Source organism: Podarcis muralis, chromosome 10, assembly GCF_964188315.1.
Source record: "Podarcis muralis chromosome 10, rPodMur119.hap1.1, whole genome shotgun sequence".
Lineage (NCBI taxonomy): Eukaryota > Metazoa > Chordata > Lepidosauria > Squamata > Lacertidae > Podarcis > Podarcis muralis.
Window position 1 is genome coordinate 1973877 of NC_135664.1, and position 15359 is coordinate 1989235.

The 15359-nt window shown below is 42.0% G+C and overlaps 1 protein-coding gene across 1 annotated transcript in view; it reads left to right on the top strand.

Moving 5' to 3' along the window:
• The window catches only part of CAMK1D (calcium/calmodulin dependent protein kinase ID), a 214204-nt gene that overhangs the window by 121245 nt on the left and 77600 nt on the right, over nt 1–15359 (top strand). The gene's annotated exons all lie outside the window — the stretch shown is intronic.

The window sequence follows — 15359 nt, forward strand, 5'->3', positions numbered from 1 at the left end:
TCTGTGTGACCTGCAAAATAATCTATATTCAATTTATGACACTGTGTACTTATTTTATTCCATACTGCTTTCTTCACAACACAATTATTCTTCCCAGTTCAGTTCAGTCAGTTTTAGTTTTGTGTTACAGGTAACCTGCAGTTTAGGCAGGGTTTGGTTCCAGCATGCAAAATCACACAGGAACCTCCCAAAAAACTGCAAGGTGGAGGACTGCTTTCTGGGCTTCCATGCTGCCCCCCCCCCAACATTCCCAGACGCTTGAGGAAACATCTTCCTCACCAGCCTCTGGGACACTCCCAGAGCCCCCTTGCATCCTTCCCAAAACCTGGTAAGCTTCATGGCTTGCCATATTATTGTTTCAAAGTTTCAGGTATATATTTCCTAAGATAATTAACACAGATCATTCTCAAATGTTTATATGGTTGCAACCTTTGAAACTGCAACATCATGGCATTATAAGAGGTGGTGATTCAGAAATCCAAAGGTTCAGAAGGTGCATGTAGGAAATGCAATTTAAGCAGCTCTCTGTGCCCTCACTATGTTGAGCAGCAGGCAATAAAATTCTCACTGTTGCCCAATGTGCTTACTTCCAGCTAAGTGTGATTAGAATACCAGCCTTTATTTTACTCTTCTAAGGGGAAATGTGAATTAAAATATTATTGAGACAGATCAAAAGAACTTTTCATAAATTTTGAAGATTTTCTGTTTTGCTGTTCTCACTTGCACAACAAACTGTATTAAAATATATTTATCTTTGAACTATTTTGAACTTTAATCATGATAAAGGTTGCTTGGCTAAAAAGCCCATGAGTACTGCTGAGCCGTGGATTCTTTGATTTTGGTAACTTTGCTTCTGTTGTTTCTAATTAATGAAAGTCTGGAACTGTTTAATATTGACATTGCACGGTAGGAATGCTAACATTGACATCTGTTGCCTAAAGACCACAAGACCAGATCTTTGATTTTCTCTGTGCATTTCTATCTCTTTCAGAGAAGGCTGACTTATCAATATACTCTATTAAACATGCCTCCATTATTTACCTAGAAAACTCACCAGAATGCCCTCCAGAGAAGGCCCTCAGATGACAATTACAGGGTCTGGGTCAGTTCATTTGGGAAGAGGTGGTCCTTGAAGAACTGGGATCCCAAAAATTCTGTAAACGAATAATATAAATACTCTTCAGTAACATGTATAGAGATGCTGCATCTGGTTGTGGCCAAGTTGTGGTGACATACTGTGCTGTGGAAACACAGTTCATTGCAATGAGTGTCCCCTGTTCTGCACATCATCTCTGCTTGTGGGGCAGCCTCTCCACCTCAGTTTGAAGCAAAAGCCGCTTGCATATGCAGACTCATTCTTGTCCATGTGCTTATTTGAAGATTTTACCTTTCAGCTTCACACACGCCTCCTATCAATAGGAGTTCATGGTGAAGGTCTGCACATCGGTTTTCTACTGGTTAAACTACAACACAGTTTGGGGACTCAGTGATCAAACATTTCGTTTATGAAGTTATTCACACATACATTTGGTTATTTGATTTATTTATTTTTTAAAATGTTTTACTATAAACATACCAGAAAAACATGAGCAGATATATATAAAGCATTAAAAAAATGCACTGGAGTACATTAAAACCTTTCAAAATACAGAATTCAAGAGTACCTTTCTCCCTAAAAGTAAATAATTGTTATTTATTATAAAAAGGTTTACTCAATTCATAATTTGACAATTATTAGTTCTTTAAGTTCAATAGCTTCATTTCCATTAAGTTAATATAATGACTATGAACAGCCACAAGAGGAATCATAGAATCATAGAGTTGGAAGAGACCACAAGGGCCATTGAGTCCAACCCCCTGCCAAGCAGGAAACACCATCAGAGCACTCCTGACATATGGTTGTCAAGCCTCTGCTTAAAGACCTCCAAAGAAGGAGACTCCACCACACTCCTTGGCAGCAAATTCCACTGTCCAACAGCTCTTACTGTCAGGAAGTTCTTCCTAATGTTTAGGTGGAATCTTCTTTCTTGTAGTTTGGATCCATTGCTCCGTGTCCGCTTCTCTGGAGCAGCAGAAAACAACCTTTCTCCCTCCTCTATGTGGCATCCTTTTATATATTTGAACATGGCTATCATATCACCCCTTAACCTCCTCTTCTCCAGGCTAAACATGCCCAGCTCCCTTAGCCGTTCCTCATAAGGCATCGTTTGCAGGCCTTTGACCAAATAGAAATTGTCACTGGAGTCCATATTTCACAAATGTTTGGATTGTTGTTTTCTCTCTCTCTTAGATTTATTATTATTATTATTATTATTATTATTATTATTATTATTATTGATTTCTTAGTTTACAAAAATACATGCATTGTCCCTTTTTTCAAGTTGTGTTTTCTACAGATCAGTTTCATTTGTTGTGAGATGTTAGTGTTGCATACAGTGTTAGGTTAGGAAGAAAAGAAGGGGATTTAGACCACATTCTAGTCCATTGGGTGGGGTTTATTTCATAGCCTATGTCGTCCTCCCATTGTTTTTTGATTATGTCAAGGGGGTTTGTGGGATTTGGGAGCAGTATTTTGTATATTGTGGATGCCACCCCCTTGCTGTGTCCCTCTGTGGTGAGGAGGAGGTTTCCGAAGGTTGTCAAGGGCATGGTTGCTGCTGGTTTTACTAGTGGATTGTTTAAGAAGGCATGTAATTGGCAGTGTGCTAGCCAGGGCATTTGGGTGTCCCCTTGTTTGTCTTGTATTTTTTGTGTCAATGTGGGTTTGCTATTTTTGTAGAAGTCTGCTAGGTGGGATAAGCCTTTGGCTTGTCAGGTTTTTACCTGGAAGTTTTGTGCTGTGTGGTGGCATAGTGGGTGGTGAGCCAGGGGGTTTAGTGGGGATGGGGTTGGGGACAGTTTGCCTGCTTCTTCCTTCCATGCTTTAAGCATGGTCTGTGTCAACCTGTTTGTGAGGATTTTCCTTAGTTTGTTTGGAAGGAATGGGTATCCTGTGGTGGGGGTATTTTCAATTGTGTCTCTCTCCAGGTGTACCCATTGTTTTGTCTCATCTTCTAGAATGTATGGATGGGATTACCGTATTTTTCGCCCTATAGGACGCACTTTTCCCCCTCCAAAAATGAAGGGGAAATGTGTGTGCGTCCTATGGGGCGAATGCAGGCTTTCGCTGAGGCCTGGAGAGCGAGAGGGGTCGGTGCGCACTACAGGCTTCAGGAAGCTATCCGCAAGCCTTGGGAGCCCGGCGGGAACTCCCGCCGGGCTCCCAAGGCTTGCGGACAGCAGCCTGCAGCCCAAAACCCGGGGAGCGCAGCGGGGCACACCCCGGGCTTCGGGGAGCTCTCCGCAAGCCTTGGGAGCCTGGTGCGACTTCCCGCCGGGCTCCCAAGGCTTGCGGACAGCAAGCTCCAGGAGTGATGGCGAGGTTGCGCAACCTCGCCTTCGCTCCCGGACCCCCAGCCCCGAGGCTAAAAACGAAGCCAGGACAGCTAGCGGGATCCATCCCGCTCGCTGTCATGGCTTCTTTGATCTTTGGGGCTGAGGGGGAAAAATAAATTTTCTTTCTTTATTTCTCCCCCCCAAAAATAAGTGCGCCCTATGGGCCGGTGCATCCTATAGGGTGAAAAATACGGTATATGGTGCACTTGGTTGGCGATGGATTATAGTTCTATATTGGGGATTCTGAGGAGGGGAGGCGTAGGTATTTGGGGCTTATTCTTGGCTTTTTGCGTGAGAAGATAAATTGTTAATTAATGTTTTAAAACTCCACATTTCCCTTAGTGCAATTTCTTGGGTCTGTTGGAAGAGTTCCAAAACTAAATGCAGCATTTGTATACAGTTTTTATATACAGTGAATTACAAGGTTGTTTGGAAGATAAACAAGTTATACATGTGAGTTCTCATCTGGTGTTACTCTACTGAATGTGTGAGCTATTTCCATGGAGGGGGGGAAATACTGTGATAGATTTGTTATCAGGGAAATCCTTTCTGTGGTGGTGAATATCTGTGGGCTCATTTTTACATACTACTTTTTCATTAGAAATGAGCTCCAAATACTGTACGATATAAAACTCAGAGCCCTCTATCAAAAAGCATCTGTAAGTCTCAGGAGCGGAAGAGCTCCCTCAGTGTGTGAAACAAGACACCTTCCCCACTTGCCTTTCAGGAGAGACATGGCCAGAATGGCTTCCAGAATAGCTTTTTGAATTTTATTGATATTGATGTTGCATTTTATGTTCTACTTTATGCTGTTTTTAAGTCACATTTTAATCAATGTTTTATATTTGCTGTTAGCTGCCCTGAGCCTGGTTTTTAAACCGGGAAGGGTGGGGTATAAATAATTTTTTAAAAAATTATTATTATTATTCCTAGGACATGGTGTCAGTTAGGCATCACACAGCAGATGCAGAACTTCTTGAACAACCTTCCTCAATCAATCTTAACCACAGAGATTCATGGAGGAAGTGTTCTGACTAAACATCAGGAAAAACTTTCTGATAGTGGAACAGTCTCCCTTGGGAGGTGGTAGACTGTCCTTCTTGAAGGTTGGTCATCTGTCATGGATGCATTGCAATGACTTGGACTAGATGACCCTCAGGGTCCCTTCCAACTGTACAATTATTGGATTCTATGATTCTGATTACACACAAATGTCATCACTTGATGCTACCATCAGTGACTGATGAACATACATGTATAAACCAGTACTGAGGCTGGAGAAGGCTTAAATGGTTTTGGCACATGCATTACAGCAAAGAGAAGTGGGTTGGTTTCTTCCAGTACATTTTTTGCATGTAAAAGCTCCCAGGCTCAGTCCCCAGCACATCCTGTTAAAAGGACCTTGGGCAGCAATGTTAAGGTCACTGCCTGAGAAGCCAGAGGACTGCTGCCAAGTAGAACAGGCCATCTCTGGTTAGGTCAACCTGCCCCAACCTGGTGCCCTCCAGATGTTCTTGGACTGCAGCTCCCATCACCCCACGACCATTGGCCCTGCTGACTGGGGCTGATGGGAGTTGGAGTCCAACATCAGCTGGAGGGAGGGCACCTGGTTAGACAAGGCTGGGCTAGGGGATCAGTAGTTTAAGGCTACAAGGCAGCTTCAGATACTCAGCCAACGCAAAACTTTTTCATTGTGGAAAGTACAAAATAGGGACAGTCCTCTAGTTGGGATGCCCTGTCTAATTTTACCTCTCTATAGCCACAGACTATAGAATATGTTGAATATTTGTTATCTTGTTTATTTGCCTTTGAAAAGTCAGGTATAGCTTTGTGCTGGTTTAACAGAAACAGGTAGCCTAGGAACAAGGTTGTGCATACTCAAAACAAACACACCTCTAATTATTTCTTGCTTGATTTATTTCACATGTAGGGATGCAGAAGCAAATAATTGCATTGGGTGCCACACCCAAACCAGAAGATGACAGAAGAAAAATGTTTCCTAATGTATCATCTAAGAACCTGGCTGTTGTACCTAGCCACCTTTGATAGCATGGGATCATTTTTCTTAGCACTCTTTTTATTTATCCAGAATCATTACTCATGTGCCACCTAAGCAAGTTTTCTCCCTCTTTGATTTCATAGTTCTTTTCTTCTGTTTTCATTTTATTTTCTTGCAGGGCTGTGGGTTGGCATCTTAAACATATGTCTGTAGAAATGGATGTATATATTTCACAAATAGATACTCTGCGCCATCCAGGCCACGTGGCACTTTTAAGGCTCCAGTTCTGCCGTCAGTTGAGCTTTGACCATTCCATCACTGAGTCATCTAGGGCCCAGTTTACAAAAATGGTGATTTCAAGAAGAATACTGTGGCCTAGGTCTCATCCTTCCAGGGATTATATAATATATAATAATATAATATAATATAATATAATATAATATAATATAATATTATAATATAATATAATATAATATAATATAATATAATATAATATAATATAATATAATATAATATAATATAATATAATATGGCCAGAGGTAAACAATGGACTGGTCAACAGATGTGATTCTTGGGCTATATTCAAGCCATGCAGAATTCAGATATTGCTACAGACACATCTCTCCATCCTGGCAAGTAAGAGGCATTATCACAGGTCAAGGACATATTCCAGCCAGGTAGAAGCACTACCTCGCCATAGCCATTGAGCCAATTCAAATGTGCAGGAATAGCACAAGGTGCAGCAATTCTACATTGACTGCATCACTTCCAAAATATGGTAGAACAATTATTGCATGCTTGAATGCTTCCCCACTGAAATAACTAGGAAAGCTAGGAGGCCGAGGAGAAAGCTAAGCTCCAGCATACTTTTTTCCATGTGCAGAGTGCGTTTCTTAAAATGGGGAAACATTCAATGCACATTTCCACCATCTGTGCTGTGAAAAGGTCCACTTCAGAAGGGGAGTTGTCTGTTGCTCTTTTTAACTTGTTCCTTAGTATTGTTTATGGAGATTTGCACTCTTCTGGGACGGATCTAGACGGACACACGATGTCCTACTTTTTACGTTCATAATGTGTTATTACCTTGTCTTTTATATCAGTTACCATACTTTTTAATTGTTTTATGTTGCTGTATCAGTGGAACACTGCTCATATGTCCCTATGTAGCATTTTACCTTTTTTGTTACGGCATTCAAACTCCACACACACACACACACACACACACACACACACACCATGATATTTGAGGGGAGGTGAAATGACAAAGGACAGGGAGGGAAGAAGAATTAAAATGTGAAACCCGAGGGCGGAGCAGAGCAACCAGTGACCAGCAGGGAAAGAAACAGCATTTTGGGAAATGGTGTGACTAGGTATGACTTACATTTGATGGGGAAAAAACAAGGTAAAATGTTTTAATTAACAATTATGCCCTGTGATGTTTTATAATAGCATTTCTAATAGGGGGAAATAACATTAAACAGGTTAGCGTAGATCCAGCCCTGGTCATCATGCCAAACGTGTTTCTTCCTCTTGGGCATTTCGCCTTTGTTCTGATCTCCAGCCCCTTAGCCTGCTTGTTTGAAAGTTTTGTATACTGTGTCAGATTTGTACTACAAAAATGAGAGAGACAGAGAAAGGGGTGGGGAAAACATTTTACATTCATAATAAGTTTTTTCTCTGTGCAATAGAAAGGCTTGCGGAGGAATGACCTCTGACCTATCAGTTAAAATGTTTTAAAATTTCCTCAGGCTGGACTGTTGTTTTATGTTTTTAATGTGTTCAAAGGCGGTAATAGTTTCCAGTGGATGTACTACATCTCTTGCAGTTGTATTTGGTGCCTTTGTTTCCACAGCAACATGAAACCTGAAGAATTCAAGTTCTTGGAGAAACCTTTTCATTAAACCTCTTACTGTGCTACCAACTTCTTTCCGTTTCCCTCAAAATTCATTGGTGTTTTGCCTGAGGAGGAACCTCCAAATTGGCTTCAGATCCCACTTCAGGCAGTATTTCACGGGCAGCTTTATTCAGGCTCAAGGAAACCCCAAGGTGTAGAGAAGTCAAACAAATAATTTGGAACTACTACCCTCAATGCCGGTTGTTGAGGGATGACAAACTGGAACAGTGAACAGAGGCACTCCACACTGCACCCTTGGGTTGCAGCAGAACAGTAGGGTAAAAGCATTGGCTGGTTTCTGCACTTTTTATAATATGAATCCTAGTTGTCAGTGTGCAAAAAATGAGTTAAGAAGCAGAATCAAAAGGAGACAGTGCCTGGAGACAGTGATTTGGCAAGCCTCCAGTTGTCTTAATCACACATTTCAGCCAATTTGTCATCTCAGCAAGAGCAGTTTTCTTTTTCCATTTAGCCCGTGTGCCTAATATTTCAGGGTCCACTGCACAGACCCCTCTAGCTCCCCTGAGCAAATGCTCACAAATGGAAATTTAAAGACATTTCTTGACAAGCCACAATTACAGAGAGCTGGAACAAAATAAGAACTTTGGAGATTAGCAGCCTTCATTACAGGGGATTGTGTCAGGTGGCAAGAAATAGTATTCCGTATAAAAGTGGTGGAGAATATTTAATAAAAGCCAACTCACGAAGGGAGAGAAATCCACAGTCAAAGCTGGATAAACAAAAACCCCTCCCAAATGTAGCAGGTGAAATAAAATGTGCTGAGTCACAATTAGATGGGTGAAGGATTTGCTTAATTTAAGAGTATTTTAACAGCTTGTGCCAAAAAATGCAATGTTGCCAAATCTAAAATCTCTTTCATTATTATCTTAGAAGTGTGTTTTTATGTCAAAATAATGAATGCTTCCCTCAAATTCTGTACTGAATATGTAAATCATAGTCCTGCACCTTCATTTTTCACCAGAGCAATAAAGCGGATCACATTTAGATTGGTCACATGCCGGATTGGTCTAGTGCTAATTGTGTTTCTTTCTTCACGCCCTCAAACCCTCTCTCTGATGGAGAGGAATGGGTCTTTTGCTTTTTTGTTTTTGCTTTTGCTATGAATATCTTTTACCGATGCTGAAATAAAAGATTCCATAAATTTGAAAACTTGGCAAACTGATTTTATTGAACCCCCCTCCCCTCTGCGGTGTGCCGGAGGTGGCACTCGAGCGCCATACGGACGGCGGTGGGATCTCTCTGCCACCCCCCGCCCCGGGTGCTGGTTGGCCTTCCTTCGCCCCTGCTTCTATGCCCCCTAAATCTGCTCTGGATTTCTGAATCTTCCCACATTCAGCTTCACTGCATGTCCACAAATTCTTGTGTTCTGAGAGAGGGAGGGGAGCGTGCATGCAAGAGGGTAGCTGAAGTTTCCCATTACCGCAACATTTCTTATTTGGATGCAGCCTTGCTTCCATTCCTCATCTCCCTGAGCATTTTGATGAGGGAGACAAGAGCAAGTACTAAATGGCTCTTGAGGACTGGTATCACCACTGACAATGATTCTGTGGAGGACATTGTGGGATGGGTGCTCCTCACGCACACAAATGTTGTATCAAAATGCCAGCCTGTACCTCTTCCCATCATTTAATCCAGATTTATCCTTTCTGGGGGAAGTCTGCTACTTATTATTTTTTAAACCAAAAACCTGTTGTCAGTGACCCTGAAATATTTGCCACCTTTTAACTCCATCCTTAACCTTGCCATACAGCCCTTGCTGGGTATTCTTAACATGTCTTTGTCTTTGCAGTCGGTTGATGATGAACATCTTGCATGTCCAACGATCCATCAGCCTGTCTTATTTCATTAAGAGAGAGATAGAAATCACATAGTTTATTAATACAACATCCATTCTTAGCTATAGCATGATTTCTTGGCTCACCAAAGGGGGAGATGATTTTATCAAAGGACCCTCTGCGCACCAGTTCCAGTGCAGAGTGCAGCACTGGCTTATTTTGGGCTTCCTTTAATAACTACCTTTCATTCTCAATACCTTAAACTAATGAGATGCAACGGTTGGGAAAAAATGAGTCACTATGCGTGAATTACAAGTGTGACTTAGATGCATAAAATATAGCAAAGCTCCAGAAGCGTGTTCTGCATTTTTGACCAATAGCTGAAAAAGTCACTGAGAGGATGGGAAATTAATTCTTTGCCAGGTAAACCACTGAGCGTCTTGGGCTTGCTGATCAGAAGGCTGATGGTTCAAATTCTTTACTTTCTTCACTGCCACTCCTTCCTACTTCTCATGAACAGAAGCTAGATCTCAAAGGTTCAAGCAAGGCCACCATTCTCCCTTCTCTAAAATATACGTCTGCTTCATGGCCGTCAAATGACACCTGCTTCCACCAAAGTGAGCCTAATTGCCCAAAGAGTTAATACTGTCCTGCTGGTTAAAACTCTGATTATTTCACATGATAAATGCTTTGCTGTTTTACATAATGTCTTGTTCATTATTAAATAAATAAATAAGGCAAATGCCTCCATAAAACAGCTTAAAATATAGCCAAACTAATATCAATGCATTGTAAACAAACATCATAAAAGCAATGTAATATATATATATATACCACATTGGAATAATGTAGCATAACAGCTGCATTTGAAAGAAGAGATGGATAAACATCATCTTAGTATTGTGAGAGGCTGAGAACAAGGGAGAAAGGGCAGAATCGCCTGAGGGAGCAGGACACATGCTTTGTCTTATGTAATGGATCATCATAAAAACCAAGTCAGTGGTACCTCGGGTTAAGAACTTAATTCGCTCCGGAGGTCCGTTCTTAACCTGAAACTGTTCTTAACCTGAAGCACCACTTTAGCTAATGTGGCCTCCCACTGCCGCTGCGCCGCCAGAGCAGGATTTCTGTTCTCATCCTGAAGCAAAGTTCTTAACCTGAAGCACTATTTCTGCGTTAGCGGAGTCTGTAACCTGAAGCGTATGTAACCTGAAGCATATGTAACCTGAGGTACCACTGTAAACTTAGAGTAAATAATGAATGCAATCAAAGTATTGCAGAGCTGAAGTTGGGGCATCCATTTTTTTTTTACTGGGAGCTAATTGTGGCTTGCTTTCACACAGTATTATTTCTTGGGGCCTTAAAGAATGCTGTGAGCATATTATGCACTTCTGTTACTGTGCTTACCTGAAATTAAAATCTTATTTCTAGATTTTCTGATTGCAATGTTCTGAATAAGTTCAGCAAATCTGACTTGGCAAAGCCTGCCTGCTTCTGTATACAGTGGTACCTCGGGTTACATACGCTTCAGGTTACAGACTCTGCTAACCCAGAAATAGTGCTTCAGGTTAAGAATTTTGCTTCAGGATGAGAACAGAAATCATGCTCCAGCGGCGGCAGCACAGCAGCAGGAGGCCCCATTAGCTAAAGTGGTGCTTCAGGTTAAGAACAGTTTCAGGTTAAGTACGGACCTCCGGAACGAATTAAGTACTTAGCCCGAGGTACCACTGTACAGAAAGGGAAGTGAATCATATCTGTCCTGACACATTGTTGTTCTCTGGGGTTTGTTTATTATTATTTTCAGCTGAGATGAAGAGCATTTTGTGGAGCAATTAGTGATCATCACCAGTGGCGTAGCGTGGGGGGTGCAGGGGGGGCCGGCCGCACCAGGCGCAACATCTGGGGGTTAGGGGCGCAAATCCACGGGTTAGGGGGCGCAAATTACTTGCCTTGCCCCGGGTGCTGACAACCCACGCTACGCCACTGATCATCACTGTTAGGAAAATACATAGTGTGATGCCTGCATTTGGAAATACAGTTCTATTCCATCTTTCAGTATTGTGTCGTGAAGATCAATGTGGCTGGATTTCATTTCCACAGTTTCATTAAAAATTTTGCGCATATATAACAGTGGAACTGCCATAGTTCTTCACAGCGATTCATGTTCAAGTCAAGAAGGTATGAGTCAACTAGCTTTGGGGAATCTTGTGAATGTTGGGTGTCAGATAAGTCTACTGTATATTGTTTAGAAAAGAAAATCTACTTGATCTGTTTATGAAACACTTCACCTCTCCTCTTCCTATTAGCTTCAAGTGAATCAGTTATAGTGTAGTAAGTAGGTATGTGAAATTTGTCTCTAAGATGCTGTGCTGTTTCCCCTGCACTGTCATCATTTGCTTGTTTCCCCCCAATTCACTCGCAGTCTTTGTAGTCAGCATCAGGCAAGATATATTTTGATATGTCTTCAAATCTTTTGAAATAATTCCTCAGAGGTGTAAGTCATTGGTTGTCCACCAATGTGCCGTGGCACCCTGGGGTGACTTGAACATTCAGGGGAGCTGGCAGCAGGCCTTTATCTTCCGGCATCTCTCTCTCCTGCCCACCCCTCAGCGGCCATCCTTCCTCCTCCTCCTCCTCCTCCTCCTCCTCCTCCTTCCGCATCTCTCTCCCCCCTCCCCACCACTCTCCATTTCTTACGCAGAGGCTCCTTCCACGAGCTCAGGGCAATGTAGAGTGCAAGTACATCCCGTGGAAGCGGGAAGTTAATGTTCAGGCAAGCAAGCAATTTCTGATGTCATTTTATTTTTGATACTTTCTTTTTGGAGTGGTTAATTGCTTCCATTTTTCAAAAGACCACAAAAGACACCTGAAATAAAACAGCAAAAAAAAAAAAAGGGGGGGGGAAGGTAGGAAAACACTTTTGCAAGACTGTTTATCTTCTTAAAATCTTTGCCCCCCCCCCACAAACAAAATCCTTCCCAGCTTCAATAACTAACAGTTCCTTAGTTTTACATGGAGGGATTGAGAAATGGAAGAAAATAGCAAAGCAGCTTGATGGGGGATGTAAAAATAACCCTGGAAGTGGGGAGTGTCTTCTGTGTTTCCCTCCCCCCTCTTCTGCTCTACTCTCCCCCCCCCCCCCAGGCAACCCCCTCAACACTCACCCAGCTTTATGGAGCCAGGGAGAATGTTGCAGAAAGGACCGTGTCTGCATGTGTGTCCTGTGCTGTGTGTTCCTTGCTTTCCTTCCCCACAATAACAAAATATTTCTGCTTCTAATCTTAATCTTGTTTTGCCCTCTCCACCCCCATGTGCTGCCATGAGGAATGGGCCAGCTTGGTCCTGCAGAGCCATGGCGTTGCTTGGGTTCCCGTTAGCATGTGCGGTCCCACTTACTGTTGTTGTCATGCCAAGACGGGGGGGGGGGGCATTGGCCCACTTGGCCCGGGCCTCCGATTCCAAAGAGGGCCTCGGTCAGCATATTCACAGCATTTTTAAATGTAAATACTTAAAATAATCCTTTTCCCTATGTATTTTTAAAAAATACATCTATATTTTCCATTTTGTCTTTATATGCAGATACAGTTCAAGCCTTGAAATAAAATTATTTGTCAGCATACCTTTTGTGAAAATTATTTATATACTTAACTTATTTATAAGACTTCAGTTATCCACAGGGTAAAAAAAAGGGGGGGAGCACATTATCTACCTGGGCTGGGCCTCTGCCTGGCTCTGCAAGGCCCTGGTTGTTGTTGTTTAGTCGTTTAGTCGTGTCCGACTCTTCGTGACCCCCTGGACCAGAGCACGCCAGGCACCTCTGTCCTCCACTGCCTCCCGCAGTTTGGTCAAACTCATGCTGGTAGCTTTGAGAACACTGTCCCACCATCTCGTCCTCTGTCTTCCCCTTCTCCTTGTGCCCTCCATCTTTCCCAACATCAGGGTCTTTTCCAGGGAGTCTTCTCTTCTCATGAGGTGGCCAAAGTATTGGAGTCTCAGCTTCAGGTTCTGTCCTTCCAGTGAGCGCTCAGGGCTGATTTCCTTAAGAATGGATAGGTTTGATCTTCTTGCAGTCCATGGGACTCTCAAGAGTCTCCTCCAGCACCATAATTCAAAAGCATCAATTCTTTGGCGATCAGCCTTCTTTATGGTCCAGCTCTCACTTCCATACCTCACTACTGGGAAAACCAGAGCTTTTACTATACGGACCTTTGTTGGCAAGGTGATATCTCTGCTTTTTAAGATACTGTCTAGGTTTGTCATTGCTTTTCTCCCAAGGAGCAGGCGTCTTTTAATTTCGTGGCTGCTGTCACCATCTGCAGTGATCACGGAGCCCAAGGAAGCAAAATCTCTCACTGCCTGCCACTTATACATGCGCCAAAAACACTGCTAGAAAGGGGCAGGGCAGAAGGGGGTGGGGAAGGGGGTGGGGCGGCAGCAGAGCGGGGGAATCCCCACTTACACATGTCCTGTAATGGAACCCAGTGGAAGTGGCTCCCACAGGGGAGCTGCAGAGAGAACGTGATTGGTCAAGGGAGTTGTGGACTCAAGAATGTTGAAAACCACTGGTGTTAGTGGTCTGCTAATGATTGACAGAGGTCTGCACGTGTTTTCAAATCCAGTTCTTTTTTTTCCTTTCCTTTTTTTTGAGAGGGAGAGTGAGAGCTTGACTTCTGCAGAGAAGGTGTTGTAAAATTTCATTCTATTTGCTACAGCTACACTTTCTAATGCATCCACAATCTTTGAGTAGGACTCCAGAATTGCACTTGTTTCCTCTGCACATGCTTCCCAGAAAGTATTATAAAGATATTTCAATATATGGTCATTGCTAAAATATGGTTTTCCCTATGATGACTAATGCTTTAAAAAAAATTAAATCAGTTGTCAGATTCAAAAATTCAGAGCTGCCCTAAGCATGTGCGTAGTCTGCCTGTTGGGTAATCCAGCAGTGTGCTGACCCCAAGCATGAAATTAAAGCAGTTTTCAGGTTATCCTTAGTTAGTGTTCAGCTCACTAGTTACAGAAGGCCAACCAAACTTTAGGAATTCCCTATAATCTGCTTTTGTCTATTATTTACAGTGGAATTGGCCTGTTTTAGCTTTTTACACTTAATTGTTCAGTATCTCTCTCTTACTCAGTTTCTCCAGTTTGTCTTAATTAATATTCTGTTGTTTACAGCTAAATGGTTTCTCGCTTTGGGGTTAATGCAAATTAATTGTGCACACTGGAAATTGTTTGGAATTGCTTAAGCAGTAATCCCAGAGAGGATTTGCATTTGAGGAGCTAATTAGATGGCGGTTTGTGGTTTCTCTCTTTTAAAAAGTCATCACCTAAACAGCAAGGACTCTTGAACCATGTGGATCTGTTCTAGTGGTTACCTGTATGTTTGTTCAAGCTGTTAAAATGTTTTAAAATGTGGCTTCTTTATTAAGATAATGAGACCATTTGCAAGTTCATTTAAATGACATTTTAAAAGAAGTGTTTAATTTCCTCCACACATTTCTATGCTGCAAAGAATGGTTACTTCATGTTTACAAAGTGACATATGCAAACTGCTGTGTTATATAATATTATATTCTGTACAATCCTATATGTTATTTCTGACACTGGCCAATACCAGCCAGCAGAAGCACAAGATTCTAATTCTGTTGCCTGCCATATTTTCCATCCACTGACCAATTAGATGTTGTCATTCATATCTTCTATGAATGTTTCTAACCTGTTTCTAAACTTATTTCATTTCATTTATTTATTTTTATTGCATGTATACTCCAGCTTTTTCTCCAAGGAGCTCAAGGTGGCATACATGCTTTCCTCCTCGTTTAATCCTCACAGCAACTCTCTGATGTAGCTCAGGCTGAATGGCAGCAGCCCAAGGTCACCCAGTAAGCTCCATGGCTGAATGGGGCTTTGAAACCTGGGTTCCTAGATCCTCGTCTGACATAACAACTACACCACACTGGCTTGCCCCCTTGGTTATAATATTGTTTCCCATTAATTCTGATTGAATATATTTCCACAGCACAGACATATGCACTATAAAAATAGGCATAGGTATAGATATATCCAGCTAAAGCGAAATATTTTTAAGATTTCTGCAAGAGGTGGTTAACAATAACTTTCCCGCTGATAAAAATGCTTGATTTTGGCTTGATCATACTTTTTTATTTTTGCCTTGCTTGAAAAAACAGCCCTTGTTACTCATGAATAAGCTAAAGCTTGGAACCCTGCGCATAGA